At 43.5% G+C, this 7,020-nt stretch overlaps 2 long non-coding RNA genes across 2 annotated transcripts in view; one reads left to right on the forward strand and one right to left on the reverse strand.

Moving 5' to 3' along the window:
* Positions 1–839: 839 nt before the first annotated feature.
* LOC134476177 (uncharacterized) overlaps positions 840–7,020 on the reverse strand; it is a 7,734-nt gene continuing 1,553 nt past the window's right edge. The window contains exon 2 of the long non-coding RNA XR_010047744.1: positions 840–3,722. This is a non-coding gene — a long non-coding RNA (uncharacterized LOC134476177). The remainder of the gene's footprint in view (positions 3,723–7,020) is intronic.
* LOC134476179 (uncharacterized) overlaps positions 6,418–7,020 on the forward strand; it is a 73,500-nt gene continuing 72,897 nt past the window's right edge. The window contains exon 1 of the long non-coding RNA XR_010047745.1: positions 6,418–6,565. This is a non-coding gene — a long non-coding RNA (uncharacterized LOC134476179). The remainder of the gene's footprint in view (positions 6,566–7,020) is intronic.

Here is a 7,020-nt window from a genome sequence, read left to right on the forward strand (position 1 = left end):
TTTATGATATATTTTACTCTTAGGTCGCAGTGGAGTAGAACATGAACAGAAAAATATCAAACTCTATGGAAATGTTATGTCAAAGACCCATACTGAAGGGTAACTGATGTCCTAGAATGGACAGAAGGTCAGGTGAGGGTGCCGCGCTCCTCTTCAGAGGAATTTCCCCATTTCATAGGAGTCTCTTCTCTACTGTAGAAACTTTTCATGAGACTGATGTTCACTTCACACTGAAGAAAACTTCTTGCCTCTGACTGTCATCTGCTCTTCTTAAATCTCGTCACTTTTCTTGGTTTGTAGACTAAGAAAACATTTTCAGTAAACTATAGTTAATCTCTTCTCTATTAAATTTCTAAATGATTCTATCAAAACTATCATTACAATTACTGAATTGTCAGCAATCATATCATCGTGACCACAACTTCCATGAAGATTGTTATTCATTGAGGATTTGGTATGTACCAGATCATGTGTTATGAACTTTATATGCACTAATTCCTTTAGTTCTAATGACACTCCTATGAGACTGTGATAATTATTAGCTCCATTTTATAGATGAGAATGCTGACACACAGGAAATTTTAATGTATTTGTCACAGTCCCACCTGTAATTTGTAAGAGCACATGAATTTGATCTGAAGTTTGCTAATAGAAGAATTTGCTATTATGAACATAATGACTTAGGTTGGATGGTAAGATTAGAAGAAAAATCAGTTACAGAGAAAATGTGAATGTCTTAGGTTTAGTCTAGATGTACTAGTATACTGTGTTTAAATTCAATAGGTTCAGAGGAACTATGATAGGCTAGTAGGAAACCATGAAATAAAACAAGAAACTCCTTTTGGCAGAAGGATTTATTTTTGCAAACACAAGGGCAAAAGCACAGAACAAGTCAGTAATTTGACAACAATACAACATTAGAGATTTTTCTTCTTGGTTGTCCTGACAACAAGCTTCACTTTTCATGATAATTTATAGAGAAATGTTTACGCAAATAAAGTACAAGTTATCAGGCATAAAATAGTAAGTGGCTTTGGTGATTTCCACTTGGAAAGAAGTGTGGAGAGAGGTGTGGGATAAATTGTATTCCAGGAGAGAACAAGGTCAGGATGGGATGGAGTTGCGTGACGGCCGGAGGGGGCTCCCATGAGCATGCAAATTGGGAGCTTCATGGGCGCTGTGGAGCTGTGGTCTCTTCTGATTGGCTCATAAAGTTCATATTTAGCTAAACGTACTGTACATTCTTACTGCCTGACTTCCTCAGTGTGAGACCACTCCTGTGGTGGGAGGAAAAGAAGATTTACAGGAGCTGGGTAGGTGAATCAACGTTACCCAGCCCCATGGCAGACTATATAGATGTACCTCACCTTACGATGGAGTTAGACAGAGAGAAACAACGCGGTAGTTTTTAACCTTTTGTGATTGATTTATTCCATTTAGCAATATGGTGTCAAGTTCATTATTTTTGTACAAATGAGTCAAATTTAACCTTACTCTTCATTGTGGCTAAGCAGTGATCCCTTGTGTATAAATACCACATTTTCTTCACCCATTCATCTACTGATGAACATAAAACTGCTTCCAAGACTTGGTGACCGTGATTTGTAGATGGGAATGTGCATATCTGCAAATAGCGATTTTAGCCCTTCTGGAAAGATACTGAGGAGAAGTTTGCCTGGGTCAAATGGAATTTCTAGTTTTTCTTTTTTGAGAAATTTCCATACTGGTTTCCAAATTGGTTGTACTAGCTTACTGTCTCACCAACAATGTGAGTTTCTTTTCCCCCACGTACTCCCCAGCATTCATTCATTTTAAACAAATTGTAGAGTAAAATAAACAGCCCTGTAAAGAAACAGGGTGGTAGACTCTACAGAGATGGAGAGGAGCCTGGGGAAGGAGGAGGGATGTGAGGAGGGGATTAGCCATCTACAAACCCCTATGAGTGTGCCACAGAACTTTGCATATCAGCTGTAGTGAGCAGGGCTAATCCACTTTTATTAATCAGAGGACACTTCTGGACTTCCTTTGGACTAACCCTAAAAACCAGCTTGGATAATCTGAATGAATAAATGAACATTAGGAGCTGGGGTTTTAGCTCAGCAGTTTAAGTGCCTGTCTGGCGTTCAACCCCCAGAAACAAAAACAAAAAATGAACATTAAAAGAATGTTGTATACCTTATAGAAGTAACAGGAATTCTGCAAAATTTGGCTCAAAAGAAAAATATAAGAACAGCATCTTGTATCTAAGTAGCCAGAAGTTTGTAAACTGTTCTGCATGTCTATGCAAGTGGATAGACTTCAAAACTTACAGGTATTTTTATCTGAGGGCCAAATTCAAATTTCAGGAGAGATTCTTATTTGGACTGTGTCACATACCACTGCCTTCGTTAGAACAAGACCCAGAACTGTATGGAGAAGTCACCGTGGACTATATAGACAGAGCACAGACAAACAGAGCACTAAGTTCTGGGAGAAGTAGATGCTGTCACTGAGAATAGTCACGAGATGTTAGAAATCCTGGAATGTAGCAGCCAACCCCTACATGGTCATTGCAACGTGCAGAAATTTAAGTCCTGATATTAAAATGTTTAAATATTACAAGATTATAAGGCTAGAAAGAGATGTTACGCGGAAGGATGCACTTCAGTTCAGACTTAAGGGTCTGTATTATAAGCCTTTAGAAAGTATTATAGTCTATATCTACATAATTCTTCTCAAGCAATTCTCTGCAAAGCCAAGTACTTTTGCAGCCTTAATTAAATTATTTGTCTGCTCCTACAGCTAACTAGGGCATTCTGGATTCAGTAGCTCAAACTAGGCCCATTCTGAGGGAAAGAGACATAAATAAGATGCTCGGGTGTCGCAAGTTCGTGACTTGGCATTGATGAAATAAGAAGTGTTTGGTAACTGCACAGTGCAGGGGCGTTTGCTGCTCTCTAGCAGAATGAATAAAGAGGGCTCAGGAGGAGAAAAGAGGAGGACTCATTATTTTTGGTGATGTTGAGGGATGCTCTGTGGAGAAGATATTTGAATGGATCTTAAAAAAGGAGTTCTTGTTGATGCTCTGAGTTAGGGAAGGAGAGAACTCTGAAATGAATGCATGGAGGTGTGACAGGTTGTGGGAGGTGCTATGTGCTGGGTGTCCCCCAGGGCCTCGGGGACTCACAGGTGGGGACTTGGGGGTGATGCTGGATCAGTCACTAATGGGTTTATGGCGGGGGTGTGACACTGGTGGGAAGAGGGGGTCCTGTGGGTCTGACCTGGCAGGATACTGCCCATCTCCACTCCTCCCTGAATCACTGCTGCTTCCTGCTTGCCTTGCCATGAGTGGTTCCTCCTCTGCGTTGCCCCTCCGTCACGCTGTCCTGCCTGAGAGAGAGCCGGCCATCTATAGTCTGGAACCTCTACGCACTGGGAGCCAAAGCCCTTTCTTTAATTTATCAGTGTCAGGTTCCTTATCCCTGCCAGCAGGTGCAGGGTCACTGAGCCAGCAGTGGCAGGGTGGGAAGCTAAGGACATGAGCGGCCAGGGCGATGGCTTTCCAAGATGGGGCTTCCTCTGAAAAAGAGAGGATGGTGGGCCTTGATGGTCTCCGAGAAAGGCTCTACATTAAGATCCCTGAGTTGTGGAGGCAGCAGGAGGTGGTGGGGAGAGATCACTGTCAAGGCTGTCACAGTCATTGGCAGGAGGCTGTGGTGAGCGGAGCAGTAGGTGGAGACTGCCTGCAAGTGAGGAGGAAGCAGAAAAACAGTCAAAGCTTTCTGATGCATTCTTAGGTCCATTCCCAGAGTCAAAAGAGTACTGTTTAAGGTGGTTTGAGATTTAACTCAGCCACTCAAGCACCTACCTGGTTAGCGTGAAGTTGTGAGTTCAACCCTGCTACCAAAAAAAAAAAAAAAAAAAAAAAAAATCTGTTTAAAAAATAAGAGAAAACAGATTTGGGGAAAGCAAATATAGTTGATAAGCTATACTTTGGTTAAACACTTGTAAGCTCAATATTTTCCTCCTTAGGCACAGTACCAGTATGTAGACTAGTGGTCTCTCCAGGTATGGCCATATCAGTGACCCTAAGCATTAAAGAGTACACCCAGAGAGCCAGAGAGCAGCTCCCTGAGCCTTCGTCCTCTTCGGTGCTCTGAGGTGTGAGACATGGGGTGTACTCAGAGAAAAGACTCTGGGTAGCTCAAGACAGGAATCTGGTCAGTGAAAAGGCCTTAGGGCTCTGAGATCAGGCAGGCTGACTGTGTTGCAGATTGCTGCAGGTTACGAGCGTAGACAGTTACAGATCAGTTTGTGGGGCCAGAGAGAGCCAGATCTATCTGCCTAGAAAAATAAATAAGTACCAGTTCAGAACGGAGGTTAAGGAAGATTTACAGGGTGCACCTATGTGTGCGCCCTGCGCTGGGTGGGTCATGGCGCCTGGCACGGGAGGTTGGTTGTCCTCATGCGTGCTAGCATCCTGCTGAGGGGGAATGGCGAGCTCCAGGCCTCTGATTAGGGGACATTTTCCCATTTCCCCTCCTGTGGTCTAGTTTTGGTAGAAAAATGGATGACAGGCTGGGAGAGGATAAACAATAAACAAGAGAGGAAAAGAGTCTCTCCCTGAGCAATCTTATGAAACAAAGCATAAATCTTTAATGGCCTGACCTTTCAGGATTCTTGGTCCAGGAGGGGAAGATAAATCAGGGCTCCTCTGCAGGCTGCAGGAAGGCAGCTTCCTGCTTTCCAACAGGAAGCAGCCTATTTGCAGAAAGAACAGAGCTGTGTCATTGTTTTTAATAGAAGCTCAACTGATTTCCTAGAAATTGAAATGTCCTCTTGGTTGGGAAGTGAAATTTCTACTGGGTCATTCCTCCTCTGGCTACTCCTTGGTGGGAAGCTTTATTGCACAGTGCCGGAATTACAGACACAAGCCAGGTGAGAGGTCGCAGGGACTGACTTCCTTGCAAGGGGACCAGCCAGCAGTCCCCTAAATGCAAGTGGAATTGGGGAAGGTTGAGGGCTGCAGAGTCCTGAGTCTGCTCTATACCACACAGTGGGTGGCACTTTTAACCCTCCTGGTGCCTGTTACCGATGGATGGCCAGTTTCCTGTCCTGTGTTTCTCTGTGCTCACCACCACCCCTCAGTACTCATGCCCTTAGAAGACAAACCTGCATTCTTGCACTCAGCAGCACAATAGAGGTCTTCGCAGAGAGCTTCCCTGTGGCCAGTGCCCTTGTACCAGCAAGCACAGTAATAAGATTTGAAAGAAAGCGTGTTCCTTAAATACACAACGAAGGGAGCTTACTTTTTCTGAGCACACTGACAATGAATGTGATCAAAGAACTGAAGTTCCCACAGCACGTGAGAGAAGGTATTTTCCCCTTTTTACACATTTTGTGGTGGGGCCTGGAGGAAGGCCGGGCAGTTGGTGACTAGAAGGGGAACACAGTGAATTAGTAGTTTAAAATGTCAGTGGACACACTGATGAACCTTGAGTTTAAAGATGTTAATTGGCTTTATTTTTGATTCTAGAACCAGCGAACCTTACATTGTATAAAACAAAATGAATGATAGGTTGGAGGTTGCCTGCCAGGGATGGAGAAGGTGGAAGGGCAGAAATAAACAGATGTGGACTGGTCATTTCACGGTTACTTTATCTGTAAACCCTAAGGGGCAGGAGAAAGAAACAATAGGAAAACAACTGACATTTTAAACATCAGGTTAGCTTTTGGGGTATCGGATAAAGTAGAGAGAACCTCACCGGCACCATGAGTTAAACTGGCTTTTTTGGAAAGTTTGGCTTTTGTCTCTCTACCCGATTTCTCCAAAGGTCAGACGGCAATTTAACTTTGGTTCATTGGCACAGTGCTTTGGAGCCTGTGTGATCCCGTTTTGACTTTGTCCTTGGTCAGAGTGAGAGCCTGGTCCAACACAACTGCTTCCCGTGGTTTTTATTTAATGAGAGAAGGATCAGGAGTCAGACTTCATGGGTGAAGTTCATGACTCTAGTTCACAGAATTGAAGCTGTGTCTTGATTATTTTCCTGAGGGGGAGGAGGGCTCAAACGTGGAGGAGCCAGGGACCCTGGAGACTAGCCCAGCCTGAGTGCTTATAAAGAAAATGCAATCAAAGCATTAGCTCTTCTGTCACAGTTAAAAGGAAAGATATTTGGAACCCTTCACAGTTTCCTTTTGGCCAGAGTCTGTTTTGATCCCTTCAGTGTGCAGGGAAGGGGCTGACTCCAAGAACCCCCTTGTATCCCCAAATCTGCAAGTGGCATAGTGCTAGCATGTGACCCCTCACACCCTCCTGTAAGTGTGCTATAAACACTATATTGTTTAGGAAATAGTGACCAAAATATCTGTACATGTTCAGCATAGATGTTTTTTCCCCACATTTTCCAGTCTGCAATTGTTTGAACCCACAGATGCAGAACCCAGAGACGGGAGTGTGGTTATCTGCCGCTGCCCAGTGAAAAGACTCTGGTTTCTGGGGCTCCCATGTGTCATGGGTAACGAAGCAGAGCCCAGCCCAGAGGGAAGAGCAGAACCTCTGAGGAAGGGACGCACTGACATACGTGGGGTAAGATGCAGGTGGCTCAGGGGGCCAGTATTTAACAAGCAAGGGCTGTGGTGCACGCAATGCGCTCTTCTTTATTGTTAGTGGGTCATTTACATACTTGCTTTTTCCTAGGAATGAACAAGATGTTCATCTACAGAAGAGACAGGGAAAGACAGAGAGAGGTTGAAAGAGAATTTAGAAGATGAAGGAACACTTTTTTGGTATTGTGGGGAAGAGGAGGTACATCATAAATGTGCACCTCTGCCTTTTAAATTTACTATTCATCTGTACCTTCCTGCTCTTCATGATTAATTTGTGGCCTAGTAGGGAGCTTCTAGACTGCAAATTAGAATATCATTTTAGGTCTAAAACTTACTTTTTGTTGTAATTTAGCCACTGTGTATCAGATTCCAAAGCTACATTTTAGCAGGATAAGAATTAATCTAAGGTTAAAAATTACTGGCTTTACCCATATA

This window comes from Cavia porcellus, unplaced genomic scaffold (genome assembly GCF_034190915.1).
Source record: "Cavia porcellus strain 051 isolate PalLab524CR breed Dunkin Hartley unplaced genomic scaffold, mCavPor4.1 scaffold_1, whole genome shotgun sequence".
Classification (NCBI taxonomy): domain Eukaryota; kingdom Metazoa; phylum Chordata; class Mammalia; order Rodentia; family Caviidae; genus Cavia; species Cavia porcellus.